We start from the raw sequence: 23,755 nt of genomic DNA, 5'->3' as shown, positions 1-23,755 counted from the left end.
TAGGGGAAGCCAGCGTGCAAGCTTGGCCACCCCAAAATTGATCCTTCCCAAAGAAGGATATACCTCTTTGGGCTCCTGCCACCGCTCATTTTTGCAGCCAATTCAAAATAGCATGTCAGATCCCATGGAGCCAGATGTCGATGCCCCAGTCTGACAAGTGTACCACATGGCTCTTATAGAGGGCCCAGAATCACAAATGCCCTACCATGGGGGCTCCAATCAGTAACACACATCCCAACTCAGGCTTTAGCTCCACCTGAGACCATGGATGTCTACCCAGCCCAGTGGGGACTCTTGTTAGACTTAGCCTCTAGGAACAGGGCATCCTAGCGACTCAGGCCAGACGATAATTGCCCCATGAAGTTGCCAGGGCCTGACACCGATGCCCCTGCCAAAGCTGGCAAAGTGCTGTACAGCAACTAATGTGACAACGTGGCCAGGTGCTCAGCTCAACGTTTGCAATTGTAGCTAAGCCCTCGATGGTCAGCCAATGCTTCAGGGAATAGAGACATCCGCCAGCATGCTTGCACCGGAAGTCCACCATTGCAACAATGTTCAGGAAAGCAGCTGCCTCCCACCACATTGTCCAAGCCAAGTGATGCCTCTGGGCCCCAAATGGACCACTTCGTGCTCTTACAGCATGCCATCCTGTCTGCCGCATGGCGCCATGCTCCGTAACCAGCATTAAGTATCCCCGTTGACTGCCGCCCTGAAGGAAACCAAAAGGTTGTTACTGGAAAATGGTAACATGGGCAGCCTTGCACACTGATTGGTGCTGACCCATCCCTCCTGGTGTCCCCAGGATACTGAGTGCTGTGCTGCTCGACCTGGGCAGACCACCCTCAGCCAATGCCCTGCTCTGCATCTACTGCATGCCCTGCTGAAGCTTTGAACATGTTCCCCTTGGGCACCAAGGACCAGCCCTTCCTTTGTTTCCCTAAGTCCTACAGGTTGCAGTCCGTGGTGACATTGTGAACCACCACTGATGTGCATATACCTTCTGACCCCCAGATGTCATACTGGGGTTACCCCATATACCAACATACTGAGGGTGTTTCCGCACAAGGACCAATGTTGCCAATTGGTCCTACAAAGCGGAAACGCTATTTTTAAAAGTGGAATCCAGTAGCATTTCATTTGTTTCCCACAGGTTTCCGGTCTTGCAAAAATTGCTAGAAAGGAAGCGATTTTTCCTGTGCTTTGTCCCGTCCCTGGCCGTCAGTCAAATGAACAGCCAATGGGCGGTTGTTATCATGCTCCGGGAAAGCCCCTTTCCCTTTAAGAAAAGTTAAAAAAAAAACACACACGTTGCAACGAATATGTCATGATGCTTCCTAATGAACAGACACATCTAGCTGGCATCTGGCATGTGAGCTGGTGAGTCATCGTTGCCACGCTCCCCAGAATGAAAAAAGTATCCCCTCCCCCCCTGCACGGGCGCGATTTTTGGCCGAAAATAAAGGGAACTGGCAAACGGGGCTGTGTTGTGCTTGGGGACTTAGGGGAGCTTTAAAGCACTTCTGTGGAGGGACTGTAGCCGGAGAAGCCTCGCTGGGTGAATGAAGGCTCGCCGATTCGTGGCTTTCTGCTCACTCCGAGAAAAAAAAAAACAATGGCAATTGCTTCGCTGGAAGGAGAGAGCCAGGGGGAGGGACTTTGCTGGAACCTCAACACTGGGAACGCACAGGTCTTTTTCGCTAGTGTTGCAGATTGTTTGCAAAAGTGTAGCGCTTTTCGTGCTGAATGGACCTGAGACTTAACTGGAGCAGCCTTAAAACCCCCCTGAATCTGCAGTATGCTTAGGCTCCTAGAACTGGAATCTGAGCAAACCTGGGCCCCCATGCTGTGTGGGGAGGGGATGAGGACAAGTGACAGGTTTGCAGCCACCTCCTCCCAAGGTTGACCTGGTCAGACAGTATCTCAAATATTTGCAGACCTGGCCGCAATGCACAGCCCAGATGACCGATGAGGCCAACCAGACAGATCAGGTGCTTAGATGTGAAGACGTATGAGGGATTGATCTGCAGAACTTAATATGTAGTCTGCCCCTTCTCCCTCCAGCTGGAAACAGCATTGGCATCAGGTGATGGGGAGCCAAATCGTACTGGCATAAATATGAAGCCAGGGAATTCCTGAATTGGATGAAGAGGTACCCGCATCAGATCTACTAGTGTTGACCTATCTGCAGTCTGTTGTAACTGAGATTGTATAATCAGATGAATGCTTCCCTAGAGCACCTTACCTTACCTTATGGCCGTCTGAAGTTCATTTCCCAGCCCAAAGATCTCCACCGGCTTCTAGGGTGCAGCACGTTGCATCCCTTGTGTGGCAGTCCTAAGCAGCCACTTCCTGTGCCAAGCACGTTCCGGTTCGAGCCCTGGGAAGTCCCTTGGTATTGCTCTCCCATCCATACCGACAGCACTTCCATGCTGGACCTGTAATGAAACAACCCCCTCCAATAAAGTGACCAGATTTTAAAACTGGCAAAGCAGGACACCATTGACTGGGGGGAATAACGGCCCCCCTGCACCGCGGACTCCCGGCCATGGGCTGCCCGCCTGCCAGCCCAGGCCTTCCGCCTTCCGCCATCCCCATCCCCCAGTACTTTGGCGGGCGCGGTTTGTTGTGAGGATGATCCAGGACAAGTGAAGCACTCCCCGCGAGGGAGGGCCACCAGGCTGAGCGGCGAACCCCTCCTGCCCCCCTGCAGCAGCAGCAGCAAGGAGTGCTTGAGGCCCCCGCTGGCACTTCTCTGGCTATCCCAGGAAGGGGGTGGGGGAGGCGCAGTGGCGGCCTGCCAGAAGCATGGATGGGCCCTGCATCTCCTTGCGCGGCACCGAGGAAACAAGCCAGCCCCTCTCCCTGCCACGTGACTTACCTGGGAAGACTTAGGCAGGCAGGCAGGCGCCCTGTGGGGGACGGAGCCACACAAGGGCCCGGGGAAGTTGCCCTCACGCCGGTTCCCTTCGCACTTCCTCCCCGCACTGCGCATATCAAGGCAGGCTCCCCCGCCGAAGCCTCGAGGATCTCATATTACAACGAAAGGTCTGCCGTGTGTGCAACCAAGACTTCAGCACCCCCCACCCTCCTCCTCACACCGTTCGCCAGGGAGTGCTCTTCTCAGCAGGACTTTTGAATACAGCAGCGGGATGTGGGACAATTCTTGTAAAAGCGTGATAGTCCTGCCAGAATCGGGACAGATGGAAAATCCCCTTCTCCCGTGGATGTTCCCTCCCCCAAGGCTGGTGGTCCAGATGATTCCTGCCACCAAGATGGGCCCACAAAAATCTGACCCAGTCCTGTCCCCATTGTAGAACTGTAGCCAGGATCCACCACCCCCCTCAAATGATGGGCCCAAAGGTTGCAGAGTAAAACCACCTCCCCGTGTAATTGTTAGAACCTGCAGGGGGGGTGTGAGGGAAGGGAGCCTCATCTCCCCCCCCCCCGTCCTCTATCAAGGTGAATGCATCTTAATGCCCCCAGCAGCCCATGAATCGCAGGGGACCCTGCTGCCGCCGCATCATGCAATGTGCCTGCCCCATCCCTTGCTCCCAGGCCATGGAACCAGCAGCTGCCACCAGCGCAGCACAGTTCGTGGGCAACTGGGGCTTCACTGCCACAGCCTGCCCTGACCCATCACTTTCCCCCACTGGCATCGTTTTTCAGCGCTATGTTCACCTGTCCCCCCCCTCACGCTCCTGCCAAAATGGTCTGTGAGAGGCTTAGCAGTTTGCTTGTTTTTTTAAACCAGTGTTCGCTGGCAGGGGCTCATGGGAATTGTAGTCCATGGACGTCTGGAGGGCTGCAGTTTGACTACCCCTATTTTAAACAAACAATGCCTCCCAGCGTGCCTAGCATCCCTTTTTCCTCAAAAAGTAAAATGAAATCACTGGGCTTCCCTGACGTCACGAGGCGGTTGGGCCAGGAAAATGGGGGGAAATATCAGGCCACCCGTTTAACTGACGCCTAGCTCGGCCACGCCCCCCGTTGCCATGCCAACACCCACCTTGCCCAGAGGGTGCCAGGGCTGGGAGGTCCCTGCAGCGGCAGTGGCCCCCTTTAGATGAGTCTTGGGGGCTTCTTACAAGACAAAGCTAAGATACACGGCAGTCCCTCCAAGATACCTTCAAAAAGTTCAAGGCAGGGGAACAAACACAACAGTTGTCTGATCCTGCCAAAAGCCCTGAAGACCACAAGGGGGAAAGTTGTGGCTCTTCCCCTGAAGAAACAATAGAGCTGTGCTCTGTACAAAACGCCGTAGGTGCAGCACACGTCCCCGAAACAGGAAAACTGGCTCCTTCGGATAAGAAGAAGGAAAGGGAAGTCCAAGAGTATTACGCCCTCTTCAGCAACCAACTTCTCCCAGTTCTGTGGCCCTACTCCTTCTGTCTCCATTTCTTTACTGTTGATATAATGTTATAATTTTTGTCTTCAGTTTTTAAACTTAAACTGATTGATGTATCCTGTTATGTGCCCACATACTTCTTTCACTGTTGTCCCTTAGAAGAAGAAATGGATTTTTGTACCCTGCTGTTTACTACCAAAAAGAGTCACAAAGCAGTTTAAAAACACCTTTTCCCTTCATCTCCCCACAATAGACAACCTGTGAGGGATGTGGGGCTGTGTGAGGTCTGAGAGAACTGGGAAGGCCCACAGCCACCCAGCAGGCCTCAGGTGTCCCTAAGAGGTTTAACATTGCCTTTCCTTCCTCTCCCCATAACAGTCACCCTGCAAGTGAAGTGGGGCTGGGTGCTCTGAAAGAACTGGGAATGGCCCACGGTCACCCAGCAGGCCTCAGGTGTCCCTAAGAGGTTTAACATTGCCTTTCCTTCCTCTCCCCATAACAGTCACCCTGCAAGTGAAGTGGGGCTGGGAGCTCTGAGAGAACTGGGAATGGCCCACAGTCACCCAGCAGGCCTCAGGTGTCTCTAAGCAGTTTAAAATCGCCTTCCCTTCCTATCCCCATAACAGGCACCCTGTGAGGGAGGCAAGTGTAGGGGCTGGCCCATATTAAACTTGGACAGCCTGAATGCACTCCTCCCACAGGGGCGTTTCACAAATCTATAGAAGAATCATGGATAAGGATATGATTATTTGGATTCTCCCTGTTTTATTTAGTTTTTAAATCTTTATGGTCTGTCATTTTCAGCCTCAGACTATTTCAACTGCATCTTTTTTTAACAATGGGATTTCTTAGGGGCTTTCCGCACCGGGATCCTTGTAGCAAATTGTTTGCTGAACGAAAAATCGCCATTTAAAATAGTGCAATTCGTCATTATGCATACCTGACTTTGTAGTGGAATCCAGTTGCGTTTCTATCGTTTCCCACAAGCTTCCGGTCTCAGCAAAAATCGCTAGAAAGGAAGCGCTATTGCCGAGCTCGTCCCGCCCCTGGCCGTCAAGCAGCCAATGGGCAGCCGTTAGCATGCTCCCAAACAGCCCCTTTCCCTTTAAGAAAGGTTTAAAAAAAAAAAAAAACACCCATTGCAACGAATATGTGTTGATTCGTTGCAACGGAGAGACCCATCAGCTGGCAGGTGTGTTTGAGCTGTCGTTTCATCGTTGCCACGCTCCCCCCAAGTGAAAAAAAAAATCCCCCCCCCCTCACGGGCCCGATTTTCGGCCGAAAACAGTGTAAAAAATAAAGGGAAAATGCATCAGCAAACGGGCTTCTCTGTTGTTTGTGCTTAGTGACTAAACAGCTCTGGGGAGGGACTGAAGCCGGGGAAGCCTCTAAACAGGCTTGCTGGTGGGTTGAACTTCGCTCGCTCGGAGAAAAAAAAATGGCAATCGCTTCGCCGGAAGATCAGAGGAGAGAGCCAGGGGGAGGGACTTTGTAGAAACCACAACAATGGTAACGCACAGAACTTTTCCCGCTAGTGTTGCAGATTGGTTGCAAGAGTGTAGCGCTTTCCGGAGGGTGAATCCACTTTTGGGGATTTCCCTGAAAGCACTACAAGGAAGCACTTTTTGCGGATCGGTTTCAGGTGTGTGGCAGATTGTCAACGACGTTGTGCTTAATGGCAAATCAGTAGCGTTTTCAATTGGCAACCATTGTGCGATTTTGAAGGCGTGCGAAAAGCCCCTTCGTTTTAGCATTTAACCCTCAGACACTGAGTATGCCTCAACTTCATTTGACTGGAAAGAATATAAAAAAACTAAACTGTTTACTGACATTTAAAAAAGCAACTCCTAGGATTACTGTATTGAACTATCAAATCAATTCAGGAGTTAAATTCTTTGCTTGTTATAAATGAAATATGAAAACTATTCTTTTAATTACATATGCAAGAGCAATCACTGCAATAATGAAATCTGCTTTGATTTTCTTTTAAAAGCATAAATCACAATCTAAACAAAATATCTCAAAAACCATCTTTTTCAGTAGCTTAACCATAGGTTGCATTGTGACTGTTGGTCTTAATAATTGTGCATCATGAGGTTAGGCATGCATATTCCTAAGCAAGTCCCATTGGAATCAGTGAAGCTGATCAATTATCAGAAAGGCCAAAGCTGAGAGTGAGTTAAGATTGGCCAGGGAAGCCCATTGTATGGTGAGGAGTTTGTTTATCTTACTTCTTCCCCTCCTATCTCCACTCACCCCCAATTAATAAACATAAACTTAGGGGAGCGTAAGAATAATTGAGAATTGTTCATGTAGAGTAGACTCACAGCACATCTTTCAGTTATGTTGCAAGTCTGTTTTCACAAGCATCTGAGTCCTGGTTCAAGTCTGTCAGTCTTTCTCCTCCCTGTTTGCTTGTCTGCCCACTATTGCCTCCTTTTCCTGTAGCTGGGGAAAGCTCACATAGTACCCCAGAACTGCTTCTGTTCAGGTTAGCCAGCTGTGAGGGGGCTTTGTGAACTCTCCCCAGCTGAAGGCAGTATGAGAGGCAGCAGTAAGAAATAAGGGCATGGGTTGGGGAGGGGTCCAACTGACCAGTTTGAATCAACTGGTATGCTTTTGCTGGTATGCTTTTCTGATAAGCCACCTGTGATGGGGGCTTGGGAGGGTAGCTGAAAATGGCTCCCCCCATTTTCAGTTTCTTTGCCACTTAACAGTTTTGCACAATGTTGCTGGGGTGGCAGCAGCACATTGACATGACATGTTGCCAGCACGACTTGTCACTCTGGTAGGCTACCACCACCATCATACACTGGTCACACCCCTCACAGCTTGTACAGCCCTTGTCCCTCATCTTCGGGACCTCTTTAAGGACTGGAGATGTCCCGGAGGACTGGAAGAGAGCAAACGTTATTCCAATCTTCAAAAAAGAGAGGAAGGATGACCCGGGAAACTACAGACCAGTGAGTCTGACCTCTGTTGTGGGGAAGATAATGGAGCAGATATTAAAGGGAGCGATCTGCAAACATCTGGAGGACAATTTGGTGATCCAAGGAAGTCAGCATGGATTTGTCTCCAACAGGTCTTTTCAGACCAACCTGGTTTCCTTTTTCGACCAAGTGACAGGTTTGCTGGATCGTGGAAATTCGGTTGATGTCGTTTACTTGGATTTTAGTAAAGCTTTTGACAAGGTTCCCCATGATGTTCTGATGGATAAATTGAAGGACGGCAATCTGGATTTTCAGATAGGTGGATAGGGAATTGGTTAGAGAACCACACTCAAAGAGTTGTTGTCAATGGTGTTTCATCAGACTGGAGGGAGGTGAGTAGCGGGGTACCTCAGGGCTTGGTGCTCGGCCCGGTACTTTTTAACATATTTATTAATGATCCAGATGAGGGGGTGGAAGGACTACTCATCAAGTTTGCAGCTGACACCAATTTGGGAGGACTGGCAAATACTCCAGAAGATAGAGACAGAGTTCAACGAGATCTGAACACAATGGAAAAATGGGCAAATGAGAACAAGATGCAATTTAATAAAGAGAAGTGTAAAGGTCTGCATCTGGGTCAGAAAAATGAAAAGCATGCCTACTGGATGGGGGATACGCTTCTAGGTAACACTGTGTGTGAACGAGACCTTGGGGTAATTGTGGATTGTAAACTAAACATGAGCAGGCAGTGTGATGCAGCGGTAAAAAAGGCAAATGCCATTTTGGGCTGTATCAACAGGGGCATCACATCAAAATCACAAGATATCATAGTCCCATTGTATACGGCACTGGTCAGACCACACTTGGAGTACTGTGTGCAGTTCTGGAGGCCTCACTTCAAGAAGGACGTAGATAAAATTGAAAGGGTACAGAGGAGAGCGAAGAAGATGATCTGGGGCCAAGGGACCAAGCCCTATGAAGATAGGTTGAGGGACTTGGGAATGTTCAGCCTGGAGAAAAGGAGGTTGAGAGGGGACATGATAGCTCTCTTTAAGTATATGAAAGGTTGTCATTTGGAGGAGGGCAGGATGCTCTTCCCATTGGCTGCAGAGGAGAGGACACGCAGTAATGGGTTTAAGCTACAAGTACAACGATATAGGCTAGATATCAGGAAAAAATTTTCACAGTCAGAGTAGTTCAGCAGTGGAATAGGCTGCCTAAGGAGGTGGTGAGCTCCCCCTCCCTGGTAGTCTTCAAGCAAAGGTTGGATACACACTTTTCTTGGATGCTTTAGGATGCTTTGGGTTGATCCTGCGTTGAGCAGGGGGTTGGACTAGATGGCCTGTATGGCCCCTTCCAACTCTATGATTCTATGATTCGAAGAGGTTCGGGTGCAGGGTGTTGCTGATCTGCTGACTTCTGTTTCCACAGCTGTCTGGAAGCTGCATCTTATATCTGGAGAGACCAGTATGTGGAAAAGGCAGTGGAAGAGACAATGGATTTTCCATTACTGGACAGAAAACCAACAATTTGGAATGGTGTTACTAGCCTTTTGCTCTTTCCAGTGTCATTCTGAGAAGGCATCTGACAATCCTGAGGCACCATCAGGAGCTCAAATCACTTTTACTTCGACTTTTAACACTTCCTTTTCACAGTATACTTTTAAAATGTTTTTTTGTTGTTGTTGTTAGTATATTGTGTAGGAGAAGGGAGGTAATTTTGTTGAAATTACAGCCTGGAAAGGAAGTTAGCATCTTTTAGGCTCCCTCTTTCACCAGTGCTTCCATAACTGGAGTGTAATTATTTCATGTATTTATGTTAATATTTTAAAACAATATTTAATTTTAATGTATATTTCCTCTTTTTATGTGAAAAAAAAGCAAAATGACCTTCATATTTGTCTTGCCTAGTAGGAAAATAACTATTTGGAATCGTAGAGAGGCACTGTGAGATGCAGCTGGCCATACATTCTAATACATTAGCTTTTTATTTTATGGAAGAACCAATGTTTACTGCTGCATTTGGTCTTGCTTCCATAGAAGAACATTCATGGGTGGGCGGCGCAGTTTGTCTTTGGGGCATTCTTTATGCCACTTGCTGCATGCCTGATGATACGTCTTGAAAACATTTCAGCAGCAGTCTAGAGGAGAATGAGGTATCTGCCTAAGTTTGTACTGAGTTGTAGCTCTCAAAATTATTTCAATACAATTTATTTTTATGGAACACCTCAGAGAAAGCAGGATGTCCTCAAAGGTCAAACAAATAAACAGCTGCTTTTGACAGTTTATCAGCTTTGAGGTATGACTCCGTTAAGGAACTGTCATATCAAACATGGCAAAGCAGTGAATAGGTTCTAACTTGTCAAGAAACAGAAAAATAGTTCCTTTAAAAATGTAATGCTTTTCTGTTCTTGGAACATACCATGTCAGGAATGAGACCATTCTTTTCAGAAAGGCTTTGAGGAGCAAAGTTCATTTCATATTTAAGTCCCTTGGTTAGGTAAGTTCCATTGTGCTTGCATTCATTTTGTAACCTGCAGTTTCTGAAAAGAGATTTAAATAAAGACTTGGCTTACTCTTACCCTTTAATTAATTACTTTAAAAAGAAAAACCCTCAACCTAGGAGACCTTGAGCAAAGACATTTCCAATTTGTTAGATATAAGACTGCAAGCCACTATAGGTTATGCATGAAAACTGTGCAGGCTTGAAATGCTAGAGCTGAACAATAGTGAAAATGTTCAAAGGATTTGATCTAGACATCTAGCAGGTCAAGTTTCGTTGCACTTTGTAGCCTTCACACCTACCTGACTGAGCCTGTTGCATGGCCCAGCAGTTTCACTGTCTTGCATGTACAGTAATTTTTAGGAAGGGTAGAATGCGTGGAGTAAGCAAAATGTCACTGGTACACTAGCTCCATCTGGTGGTGACTCTGTACACCTTGTAGTAGGAGAACTCTTGCCTAACACGTTGCCTTCTTTCTGATAAAATATGGTTGTTCGGAGTTTTTAAAAATGCATCTAACATCTTTGCTAATAAAGTGTTTAACCATGATGAACAATCCTGTTAACAGTCATAGGTGCGCTGGTTTGATAAAGGTATTGGTTGGTGAAAGATTAAAATGGAAAGATGCTTTTAAAAAACAAGCAAGCCTTTCATTGGGATGACTTGTATACCAGAAAATTCAATCTTCTAATACTGCAATCTATGTCATGTTATAGAATGTGGAGTGTATTTAGACAACTGAGGGTAAGAAAAACAAATGGCAATTTTTCTTATGATGTATTTACAGCTCCTTGCTTCCATTGCAGTGACTATGTAGGTTCACGGAAACCACAGTACAAATGGCCATTGCATCATTTCAGTGTAATTGTAGCTGGTGCCACAACTCCAAGCTTTTGCGGTTTCTTCTAATCCATGTATTGGATTAATTGATTTTCTATGTCGTTTTTAAAATAGATTTGCTTGGACTAAATAAAACACAAATTAATATGCCTGTGTGTCTTTTGTCATCATTCATATAATGATTGTTCATGTCCTCTTGAGCAAGATAATTCAATGAGAGCTGAACTAAGAACATATTGCTAAGTTGCTGCTAACAAACAGCAGAAACGCCAACTGAGTGTTTGTAGCAAGTGTGGTGCAGTTCGTAGCGAGGGTACAAGGGGTTGTGTCAGGTTTGGCCAAAGCTGGAGAACTCATTTCCATGAGAAAAAATACCAAAATATGGGCTGAACATCTTTCATAGCCATTATTACAAGTGTGGATATGGATTGTGGTGGCAGATTTTTTGTATGTTTTGTTCAAGCTTGATGCAGTTCTAAATGCAGTCACTGAAATAAGTTATTTAGAAACTCTGAACTTTTGTTGTTGTTGCTGTTAGGTGCGAAGCCATGTCCGACCCATCGCAACCCCATGGACAATGATCCTCCAGACCTTCCTGTCCTCTACCTTTCCCCGGAGTCCATTTAAGTTTGCACCGACTGCTTCAGTGACTCCATCCAGCCACCTCATTCTCTGTCGTCCCCTTCTTCTTTTGCCCTCGATCGCTCCCAGTATTAGGCTCTTCTCCAGGGAGTCCTTCCTTCTCATGAAGTGGTCAAAGTATTTCAGTTTCATCTTCAGGATCTGGTCTTTTAAGGAGCAGTCAGGGCTGATCTCCTCTAGGACTGACCGGTTTGTTCGCCTTGCAGTCCAAGGGACTCGCAAGAGTCTTCTCCAGCACCAGAATTTCTGTTGATTGTCTATTATTTATTAATTATAGTAAAATAATAAAAAATATTTTAAAAAGCCTCAATTCTTTGACGCTCGGCCTTCCTTATGGTCCAACTTTCACAGCCATACATTGCAACTGGGAAGACCATAGCCTTGACTAGACACACTTTTGTTGGCAGGGTGATGTCTCTGCTTTTTAGGATGCTGTCTAGATTTGCCATAGCTTTCCTCCCCAGGAGCAAGCGTCTTTTAATTTCTTTGCTGCAGTCCCCATCTGCACTGATCTTGGAGCCCAGGAAAATAAAATCTGTCACTACCTCAATTTCTCCCTGCAATCTTGATCCCAATTTGTGACTCATCCAACCCCGCCTTTCTCATGATGTGCTCCGCATACAAGTTAAATAGGCTAAGTGACAGTATACAGCCTTGCCAAACTCCTTTCTCAATTTTGAGCCAATCAGTGATTCCATGCCCGGTTCTCACTGTTGCTTCTTGACCTGCATATAGGTTTCTCAAGAGACAAATAAGATGCTCTGGTATTCCCATCTCTTTAAGAACTTGCCTCAATTTGTTGTGCACCAGACAATCAAAGGCTCTAGCATAGTCAATGAAACAGAAGTAGAAGTTTTTCTGGAACTCCCTAGCTTTCTCCATGATCCAGCATATGTTGGCAATTTGATCTCTAGTTCCTCTGCCTCTTTGAAATCCTGCCTGTACTTCCGGAAGTTCTCGGTCCACTTATTGCTGGAGCCTAGCTTGTAGGTTTTTGAGCATAACTTTGGTAGCATGAGAAATGAGTGCAATGGTGAGGTAGTTTGAACATTCTTTGGCATTGCCCTTCTTTGGGATTGGAATGTAAACTGACCTTTTCCAATCCTGTGGCCATTGTTGAGTTTTCCAAATTTGCTGGCATATTGAGTGTAGCACTTTTACTGCATCGTCTTTTAAGATTTTGAATAGTCCAAAACTCTATGGACAGTTCTGAACTTTATTTATTTAAATTTGTAAATTACGCTCTTAACCAAAGCAGACTCTTCTAAATAAATAAATAATGTAGAGAAAGGACCAAAACATTCTGGCATATATTGAATGATAAAATCAAATTGTTTATCTGATCTGCATTTTAAAACTAAGTGATGAATCAGTTCTAGGAGAACATTCTAGATATGCATTTTAAAAGTCTTGGTGCCTTTCTTGTATTATTTCTTAAGAATAGAAATTAAACTGAATGTTAAGCACAGGCACATTACTGGGTTCCCAAGCCAACAGATTTCTATCTCCTCTGCCCATTTACATTCTGATTAAGTTGCAGTCATGCAAATCCTTCTGTGTAGCCCAATAGCCTGCATCTAGATGTGAATTTGTATAACTAACGACTTGCTTTAATGACAACTGGGCTTATTAAAAATCTTAATAGATTGGCTGTGGGGATGTAAGTTTGGTTGTTTTATAATAAAGAACCCTGCCTCTTGAGGGATCACAACAAATTCTGAATAGTAAGAGGTAGCTACTGGAGTAGCTACTGGAGTAGCTACTGGAGCTACTGGAGCTACTGAAAAAAGTAGCTACTGGAGTCTTGCTCTTTGGTACTGCAAGAGAAACAGAGTTACTTTTCCATTAAGATAAGCTCAAGCAGATCATTTGGCCTGTGTTTCAAATTCCACTTTAGCATTTTTTGCTTTTGTCACGATCTTACGGCCTTTATGGCAAGTAGAAGTTAAAACAGCAACATAGAGAAATCCCCCCATACCCTCTAGATCTAGCCAATTTGATGTAATGCTTGAGTATAAGACTTGGATCTGGGAGCTCTGGGTTCGAATTCCCACTCTGCCATGGAAGATTGTTGAATGATCTTGGGCCAGTCACATGCTCAACCCAACTTAACTTACTGGGTTTCTGTGAAGTAATAAAGAAGAAGTGAATTATGTAAGCTGCTCTGAACCTCCATTAGTTACAAAAGTGTAGCATAAAGGAAGTACAAATTAGAGAACAAATATTAGGTAAAATAATGTGAAAAACTACTTATAAACTCCCTTATACACTCCCTGGCTTTCCCAACCACATCACAGCATCTCCCCCAGCCCTAACACTTCCACTAAACCAAAAACCTCTCCATCCTGAAGCATACTTTCCCTAACCCTAACCCTAAGTTGAGAACTGAACCGGATGCAAATTCCTATATTTTACGTAATTTTTACAGGTAAAATAATGTGAAAAAAATATTTATAGACTCCGTGGCCTTTCCCAACCATGTCACAGCATCTTCCCCAGCCCTAATGCTTCCTTTAAACCAAAAAACTAACCACCCTGAAGCATACTTTCTCTAACCCTAACCCTAAGTTGAGAACTGAACCGGGTGCAAATTCCTATTTTTTACATAATTTTTACAGGTAAAATAGTGTGAAAAAATACTAATGCACTCCTTGGCCTTCTGTTACGCATGGCAGGATCCCTGCCTTATGCCTTGGCACACTGTCTTCTATAACCAATGGCACCCCACAATAGTCTAGGCTTAAGCTAAAGCCATGACACTGCTAGGGTCAGCCAAGCCAGGCCAGACTAAATCTTGCTCTCTGCCTCAGGTTTGGAAATCCAGGTGCCTCCATGCCCTACTCTCGACCCCCCCCCCCCATTGTATTTCTAAGTGAGTGGACTGGCTTCTTCCTGTTTGCCTAAGGGCTCCTAGGAAAATCCTTTGTCTTGCAACATTTTTCACACTTGGCCCCTCTGCCAGGGGATATTTCCTCCCCACACCCTGCCAGCTAGACCTGATGGCTCTCTTCCTTAGAGCCATTAATACCTTTATCCAAATCCATTTACAGCCATCACCCCCCCCCCCCACTTGGCCAGGTATTGTCCTAATCTCTGGGGACCCTGGAAACTTCCAGCACATGCTTACCTGAGCCTTGGCACGTAGCCCCCTTCCCAAAATCCTATAAAAACTGTGGCTTCACACAGACACTCTGAGTGTCTTCCAACCCGGGACCTCCCACGCTGGTTCGTGCTCCTTCCTCTGACCCACCACTCCTTGGACAGGTAACTATCAAGCCTTCCACTCTTCCTCTCCCTTCTCTATATAACTGCTTGTATGTGTGTTAGCTATTTATGTGTCTTTTTGTTATTTTCCTTTCAATAAAAGCTTATATTAATATTTTACCTTTAAATCTGTGTTTGCCTTGAGTTCCCACGGGCGGAATAAACCCTCGTATACAAAGGTAACGATCCGATAACGCTAAGTTACCCCCCTCTCGCAGCATTTGAGCTAATATTCCCCACAAGCTCAAAGATACGTGTTTTTAGGACACGTGTCCAAGCAATTTGGGTAACAGATTATGGTGGATCTCGCGGGCAATTGCCCCAGGCTTACTCGGGAGTAAAGTGGACGCACGGCACTCTCCAGTAACCCGGACGTAAGGGGAAAAGCCCGTTTGAACTCTTGGCATAAGTGTGTGAATGTGCTCTTGGAAGTGTGCTTTCTAAAAGGGTTGGCCTCTCTCTCTCTTTTCTACCCTTTTGCTATTGTTTTGCTCCTGCTGGAGATTAGTTTCCTTTAAGGCTAGGAACACCGAAGCAAGGTTTTCTTAGGCTTAGACGGGCGGGTGGACGACACGCACCCAACAACTAGGGATTTGCCAAGCGTAGGAAGGCGTTAGGCAAAATTCCTCTTAGCTGTAGGAAGGACCAGGAAAATCCCCCTACTGCTAAAATCTGTGCAAGCAGAGTCGCTCTCTGTAGCACAAAATTGCCCTGCGGCCGCAGGAGTTGGAGTTTCGAGTGTCGGGAGTGGCACGAGAACTCAAGCGGGCTTTGCGAAGCTCAGATGATCCAGGTTTTGGTAATTTTCCCCGTGTTCAGGAAAGCCAGGGCGATCCTAACCGAATAAATTAGCCGGTACCCTCAGGTTTTCTTGGTAGTTTTGTCCCTGAATCGAGAGAGCCCCGGCCATCTCGGTATAAAATAAGAAAACTAGCCAAACCCCGTAAGGACGTGCCTTGACGGGAGCCCTTCCCCCTTTTCCCCTTGCTGCTTTGAAGGATATAGAAGCCGCAAGAAAATCCCCCAGTGATTTCTTCCCTAAAAATACCTTCAGGTTTTCGGTGGTTTTCCCGAGGATCAAGTGCGCTCCGGCAACCTTGATTGGAAAAATCAGCCATCTGCTTGGTTTTTGGTAGTTTTTGCCCTGAACTGAGAAGCGCCCCGGCCATTCTCAGCCAAAAACAAACTAGCCACACCCGTGAGAGGTTAAACTCCACGGGATCCTTTTCCCTCTCTCCCCTGCTGTTCAAGAGACGAGCAGCGGCTGCCCCTAAACTCATCCCCTCTGTGCTTGCTTGCCCAGCGACAAGAAGCCAGAAAACCAAGCCCCGTCCCCTTTAAGATCTTGGAAATTAATAGGAAGAAATGGCATCCAGATTCAATCTGACTGGCCTGATTGCCCGTAAGGAACCAGCAGACAGATTGACACTCTGGGTGACCAAGAAGGGCGGCCAGAACCCCTGGCGCCCGGGAGCTTTTAAAAGCTCCAACCCCCTGGAAACCCTTACCGAGGCTTTCCAAGAATGGTGTAACACCAGGAAGCTCGGGGGTGGCAGTAAAGACTGTTATGCCACTTGGGGTATGTTTGTTGCCCTTCAGGACAGTGTAGCCCAGATTGCTGAGCTGCAACATGCCCTAGAGGAGAAGGATGCCCTAGTGAAGGAGCAGGTAGCTCAGCTGACTGACCGTCTCGAACAACGGGAGGCCCAGTTAGCTGATCTCCTGGAACAGCGTGAGGCTCATATCATCCACCTCTCCGAGATGGAGGACATGAGAACTGAGCGCTTGAGTGCATGGGTGGAGAAGGCTCATCAGCTTCAGACCGTCCAGGAACTAGAAAGTCAGCTCCAAGCCACAAGGCAAAGAGCTGAGGTAGCAGAGGCTCACATTCTCGAGCTAGAAGCAGAGCTAGTTAAGATCAAGGGAGCTGCACAGTTCCTAGTGGAGAACAATGTGGCCAAGCATGCTCAAGTAAGCCATGAGGCATGCCATAGAAAAATGCAGCAACTTGAAAAGCAGTTAGAGCTCCAAAGGGCTCTAGTTGCCACAATTCATACAGAGACTCTTCCCCTTCTACCTTCTGAGTCTCTGCCAGAAGAAATAACCCCCAAAATGTTCATAGAACCCCAAGGGGAAAATTCAGCTCCCTTCCACCCAGTTCTAGTTACAACCCCTGCAGATAGAACTGAGAGGCAGGAAATCCAGAAACTGCTCCCCATTGCAGGCCAGCTTAGAGAATCAGGTTCTCTTGAATTTCCCACTAACCAGGACTCCAAAAATTTAAACATTCAGGCAAACAGTGGTCTCCACTCTCAGTACAGGATCAAGAGGGAGAACCGCTTTAATCAGAATCACCCCAATTCTAATAGGAATAGAGACAATCGCTCCCTGCAGCCACCTAATGGCTGGAGCAAACAGAAGCCAGGAGAAAGGAGTAAGCCACAAAATGGTTTCCCTTCAAATAATTTTCCCCCAAATACTCTCAAACCTAAATACTTTCAGAATAGAAATTCTGCCCCTCAGCAGCAGAATAAAATTAGTGACCGGATTTTTCTGTGGCAGGAACTTAGAAATGCTGGAGCAGACATGTCCCAGTATCATGACAAACCCACATCTGTACTCATGTGTGGTTTTGTAAAGGCCATTAGAGAGAAAAGGAACAGAGACATACTTAGATGTGAGCTACAGAAAACTAGCCCCATAGAAATTTCTTCTCAATCCCCTAAGGATTGGCAGAAGGAAATAGAGAAATTTAAAACTCTTACCCAGAAACAAGATTTAGAAATTAAGGATCTTAATGAGAAAAACAAGGAATTCCAGGGTGAACTTTTTAAAGTAAAAACACATTTGCAAAATGTACTGGATTTCCAAAGCCACACAGATAATAAATTGAAAAGAAAATACAGTAGACCCAGTAACCCAGCTTCACCTCTTGTCTTTAAAGAAGAGGAAATGTCCTCAGTTCCCCCATCACAGAGTCAGGAAGTAAATCTTGCCTCTGAACCTGTACAGAGTTCCAAAATCCAAGTTGACAACAATTGTTTTAACAGGGAAGAATTTGTTGCAAGGCTCTTAGCTTCCCTAAAGTTAACAGATTTCCAATTATTTTCTCAACTTCCACAAATAGTTCCAGTGCCACTGAGTTAATTTAACATGTGTGCTTCCATTTTTACTTTAAAATTTTCAAATTTTAAATTTGGCTGCAATTGGTAGAGCCTCCAGCTACAGTTGCAGTCACACTGAAACAGCCACTATTTTGCAATCTTAAAACAGACTCTCTTTGTCTAACTGCCTTCCTAGGCACTCAGCCCCATGACTCATGCCTTGCTCTCCCCCATCCAGGCAACTAATCCACATAACAAAGGAACTTTATTCTTTCTTCCTAAATCAGTAAGGAAAGAAGTTTTGTTTCTTTAAAGACTGACCCCTACCTCAGAGAGAATCTAAGGGGGGGGAGAGTACAGTAAAATTGTTCTGTTCTAAAATATGTTTTGTTTTAGTTTTTATTTTAAGACAATTTTGGCTGCTTTTAATATTTGAAATATTTTCTCTTTGAGAAAAGGCATTCCCTCCATAGCTTTTCCCTCTGACATTTTTACTTCCTAGTTTAAATTTTAATTGGCAGTTAACACTTTTTTTCCCTTTTTTCGTAAGAAAAATCTGTTTTTGCAATTTTGTTTTTGTTTTGAATATGTTTTGAAACAGCTTCATACAGACCTTTCATTTGGGTACTCAGGCTTCCACTCAGCCTGGCTCCTATGAAAAGGCACTCTGTGTATGTACAGAGGAATAGTCTTTCCTCCTTAAAAACACAATTCTTTTGACACACTATTGTGTAATGGGACTTTGACTTCATCTTCATGTTCCTCTCATTCATTCTTTCCCACTCATATCCTCAGCAGTACTCCAATGTAACTTTTTAAAGAAGCAATTGGCATCTAATCAGCCTGGCCTACCAGCAGGCAGATCTCAATCTGAAAAACAAGTTTCTATACCTCAACCTTTAAATTTTCTTTAAGGTTATTTGTTTTATTCATTTTTAGGAGAAACCTTTGCTTTTAGATTTGTGCTTATGTGCTCTAACTTTTTAGATTGTTTATGTCAATCCACAATATTTTGCAAATTCTTTTGCCATGTTTTTGAGTCCTCTTTTAATTAGGAGTCCTCTCTTGTGCTCTTTATAGCAAGATCTTTGTAGATCACAATCCAAGTTTTGTTTTTGAAGCTTTCTTTTTGTGTTTTGATTTATCTTATGTTCCTTATAGAGAAAAATCTGTAGTAGGTTTTCTGCTTATGCTCTTAACCTATTGCATATCAGAGCATCTATTTCTTTTTGTGCTTATTAACTGGGAAGCAATTGAACAGATTCTATCTAGCAATTGTTTCCCCCCCCCATATACATATGTGTATTTAAGCTGCTAATCTATTCATTCATAGACCATTTGCAACATGTTTGTAGGAACCTTTAACTTTGGCTCTTTGATTCTTTTTCTGAATGTTTCTTTTTACACAACAGTGCAGAAGGCCAGTAGACCTAGCCTCCAAAAACTATCTTCTTACAGGACTTGAAGGACTTTCTCTCCTCTTGTGTATTTCTACAAGCATCTTGCTTCAGTCACCCATAGTAATCTATCAGTTTTCTCTCAAATTCCCAAACTCACCAGGAGTTTGGCATCCTCCTTCCCTTGTCTTATGATTGTACTCTAATCTCCCTCTCCCTCCCTGGAGATGGCATCTAGCTCCTCTTAAATTCTATTTTCAGTCTCTGTAAGGTCATGGTGGGCACCCACCACAGTAGATCTTTTTGACAGTCACTTATGAGGGCACCCCTCAGCTCCAATCTTTCATTTTGAGTTCATTGTCTTCAAAGCTCTACATTTTTGAGTATTTTTCCTAATCTGTATATCCATCAGGCTGTGTGCCTACTTGAGCCCAGCCTCAACAGACTTTGCAGCATCACTCTTTGCAGCTGCACACACTTCTCCACTGAACTTTTGTCAATCTTTGTCCCTCTCTCAATTGGGTGTCTCCCCTTGAGCTCTTCAGCTCCACTGTGCTGTTGATGCCCTGGGCCGCTCAAATATTCTTGCAACCCACGTCTGCCAAGTCTGCCCTAGGGAGGTTCCAGGCTTGTGCATCACAACCAATTTCTGATGGTCCTGCCTGCATGCTGTTCCTGCTCGCCAACCTCCAGACCTGACCTGGTCAAGATGACAGCGATCCTCTGCCTGCGTTTGCTATGGATGCGTTCCTGTGGTCATGACCTGCTGCTCTGCGCTTTCTGCCCCAGCCTACTTGCTGGTGAACTACTGATGCTTGCTGTTTACCCCAGCTCCTGTTCTATGAAGCCTCACTACCCAGCTGGCCTGCTGCTTCTTCTATGTGCAATCTCTGACCCTGCGTACGCTCTGACAACCTGGATTAGTGCCTTCACCGCCTCTTCCCCTGCCATTTCAGTCACAAGGGGGGGAAGAAAGATAAACTGGTATGCTGAACACATCTCCAGCTATTTGCTTGTTGCCACAACCTCTTGCCAGTGGCTCTCTCATAAAATGGATCCTCACCAAAGTTGCTTTTTACCCCCATTGAGGAACCTCCTTTACCATTCTATGTGTTGGCAAACATCATCCAGCAATATCTTACAACAACAACAAAATATATATATGCATATATATATCAACATATTCAACTGCTGATCCAGTTGCTCATCTTCATCAATCCTCATGTTCAACTATTCAAGGAATCTCCAGCTTCACTCCCACCTTTACCAATGGGACAAGGGGGGGAGGAAGTTTTTCAAACTGTATTGTCTGTATTCCAAATTGTATTGTGCCCTGTATTTCAACTCACTGTCTATTGCATTGTGTCTGTATCAGTTTTAAATAGTTTGCTAGTTTATGTATATAAGTTTTGCTAAATTGCTTAGCTTTACCTTGTTCTTATTGCATTGCTTATTAGAGGCCATTGCTTAGTTCATTGTCTAACTTTTTAATTTCTGGCACTTTCTGCCTGCTTCATAGTAATTGCTTGATATTCATTGCCAGCATTTTTAGGATTGCCTAGTGCTTGCATTCTAAAATATTGTTCAGGTACTGCCCACAGTTTCCTGCCTGCATAGAATTTGGTTTTTCCTGCATTTGCTTTTTGTCTATTGTTTGCTAGATTGTCTTGCTCAACGTATTAGTTTGCATTGGTTTATTGCTTTATTCATATTGTGGAGACCTCACGCTTAGCTAGTTCATTGTTCATGTATGTTACATTTAGTTTTGAGTGGTTGTGGTAAAGAGGAACGGCAACTTCACAGCTTTCGTTAAGTCACCCAAACCCCTCCTAAATGTGTTTTGTTTTTAATTTGGCTTAAGTTTCTGTAGTTTTTGTAGTGGCAGAAGATGGCCCCACTTTTCTCTCTGAATTTCTAGTCTGAATTTCAATCTTTGCCGCCACTAACGCATTATACATTGGTCTGTAGTGAATAAATTGGACATATAATCCACTACAGAAGGGGGGGAATGTTACGCATGGCAGGATCCCTGCCTTATGCCTTGGCACACTGTCTTCTATAACCAATGGCACCCCACAATAGTCTAGGCTTAAGCTAAAGCCATGACACTGCTAGGGTCAGCCAAGCCAGGCCAGACTAAATCTTGCTCTCTGCCTCAGGTTTGGAAATCCAGGTGCCTCCATGCCCTACTCTCGACCCCCCCCCCCATTGTATTTCTAAGTGAGTGGACTGGCTTCTTCCTGTTTGCCTAAGGGCTCCTAGGAAAATCCTTTGTCTTGCAACATTTTTCACACTTGGCCCCTCTGCCAGGGGATATTTCCTCCCCACACCCTGCCAGCTAGACCTGATGGCTCTCTTCCTTAGAGCCATTAATACCTTTATCCAAATCCATTTACAGCCATCACCCCCCCCCCACTTGGCCAGGTATTGTCCTAATCTCTGGGGACCCTGGAAACTTCCAGCACATGCTTACCTGAGCCTTGGCACGTAGCCCCCTTCCCAAAATCCTATAAAAACTGTGGCTTCACACAGACACTCTGAGTGTCTTCCAACCCGGGACCTCCCACGCTGGTTCGTGCTCCTTCCTCTGACCCACCACTCCTTGGACAGGTAACTATCAAGCCTTCCACTCTTCCTCTCCCTTCTCTATATAACTGCTTGTATGTGTGTTAGCTATTTATGTGTCTTTTTGTTATTTTCCTTTCAATAAAAGCTTATATTAATATTTTACCTTTAAATCTGTGTTTGCCTTGAGTTCCCACGGGCGGAATAAACCCTCGTATACAAAGGTAACGATCCGATAACGCTAAGTTACCCCCCTCTCGCAGCATTTGAGCTAATATTCCCCACAAGCTCAAAGATACGTGTTTTTAGGACACGTGTCCAAGCAATTTGGGTAACACTTCCCCAAACACCTCACAGCATCTTCCCCAGCCCTAATGCTTCCACTAAACCAAACACCACCCCATCCTGAAGCAACCCTTCCGTAACCCTAACCCTAAATTGAGAACTTAACCGGGAGCAAATTCCTATTTTTTACATAATTATTACAGGTAAAATAATGTGAAAAAATATTTGTAGACCCCGTGGGATTTCCCAATCACATCACAGCATCTTCTCCAGCTTTAATGCTTCCTTTCATTCAAAAAAGGCCAAAGCTGAGAGTGAGCTAAGATTGGCCAGGGAAGCCCACTGTAAAAAGAAAAGATTTTTCAACTATGTGAGGAGCAAACGTAAAGTAAAGGAGGCAATAGGCCCACTGTTGGGTGCGGATGGACAAACTCTAACGGAGGATGCAGAGAAAGCAGAAAGGCTTAGTGCCTATTTTACATCTGTTTTTTCCCACAGGTCAAAGGGTTTAGGCACATCTAGAGATGGCCATAGCCAAAGGACAGTGTCTGGGTGGCAGGTTGACATGGACAGAGAGGTTGTCGAGAGGCATTTAGCTGCACTGGATGAGTTCAAATCCCCAATGATGTCACAGCATCTTCCCAGCCCAAATGCTTCCTGACTCCGCCCGGAACCTAGGTGTGATTCTGGATGCTTCCCTTACAATGGAAGCCCAGATCACAAAGGTAGCACGGCTGGCATTTTACTGTCTCCGCCAAGCCAAACTACTAGCGCCCTACCTGGCCCTGGAACACCTAGCCACAGTGATCCATGCGACGGTCACCTCTAGACTGGACTTCTGTAACTCGCTCTACGCAGGCCTGCCCTTAGCCTTGACCCGGAAACTACAGCTGGTCAAAAACGCAGCGGCCAGGATCCTCACAGCAACACCGTGGAGGTCCCACATCCGGCCCATTCTCCACCAACTGCAGTGGTTGCCAGTTGAATTCCGGAAAAGACTAAAGGTTCTGGTTATTACCTTCAAGGCCATACGCGGTCAGGGCCCAGTGTACCTGAGGGACCACCTCCCTGCCTATGCCCCCAAAAGAGCTCTGCGCTCCACTGCCACCAACCGGCTAATGGTCCCTGGCTCTAAAGAAGTCCGCCTGGTCTCGACCAGGGCCAGAGCCTTCTCTGTCCTGGCCCCCACCTGGTGGAAGGAGCTCCCGGCGAAGATCAGGGCCCTGACGGAGCTTAAACAGTTCCGCAGGGCCTGCAAAAAGGAGCTCCTCCGCCAGGCATTCGGTTGAGACCAGGCACAACCAACAGCGAATGAAGGGCCCCCACTCCCCCCGCTCCCCCTTCCTCCCAGAACTCCACCTGTTGTGGTATTGCAATGTTGCATCGTTATACTATTTATTATATTGTTATACTGTTATACTGTTATTAATTACTGTATGTTTTTAACGAAGGCTGTTTCATGTATTGTTGATTAGTTTAATGTAAACCGCCCTGAGCCTTTGGGGAGGGCGGTATATAAATCTAAAAATAAATAAATAAAATAAATAAACCAAAAACCTCTCCGTCCTGAAGCATATTTTCCCTAGCCCTAACCCTAAATTGAGAACTTAACCTATTTTTTACATAATTTTCACTTTTAGCCCAAAAACCTAGCTATCCAAAAGGATACTTTCCCTAACCCTAAACCTAAATTGAGAAATTAGATGGATACAAATCCTGGCTTTTTACTTGATTTTTACAGGTAAAATAATGTGAAAAAATTCTTATACACTCCATGGGCTTCCTTTAAACCAAAAACCAAGCCATCCTGAAGCAGTTGAGAACTTCTATCCATGATGGTGACTGGAGCAGTCATGAAATCAGACTGCTCCCAAAACTAAA

General features: G+C 45.4%; 1 long non-coding RNA gene across 1 annotated transcript in view; it reads right to left on the bottom strand.

Annotated features, from left to right (window-relative positions):
- Positions 1 to 1,125: 1,125 nt before the first annotated feature.
- The window catches only part of LOC143844053 (uncharacterized), a 28,790-nt gene continuing 6,160 nt past the window's right edge, over positions 1,126 to 23,755 (bottom strand). The window contains exons 2-3 of the long non-coding RNA XR_013233797.1: positions 2,248 to 2,435; positions 1,126 to 1,276 (exon numbers count right to left, since the gene is read on the bottom strand). This is a non-coding gene — a long non-coding RNA (uncharacterized LOC143844053). The remainder of the gene's footprint in view (positions 1,277 to 2,247; positions 2,436 to 23,755) is intronic.

Source organism: Paroedura picta, chromosome 8, assembly GCF_049243985.1.
Source record: "Paroedura picta isolate Pp20150507F chromosome 8, Ppicta_v3.0, whole genome shotgun sequence".
Lineage (NCBI taxonomy): Eukaryota > Metazoa > Chordata > Lepidosauria > Squamata > Gekkonidae > Paroedura > Paroedura picta.
This window is presented reverse-complemented; position numbering and strand designations above follow the sequence as displayed.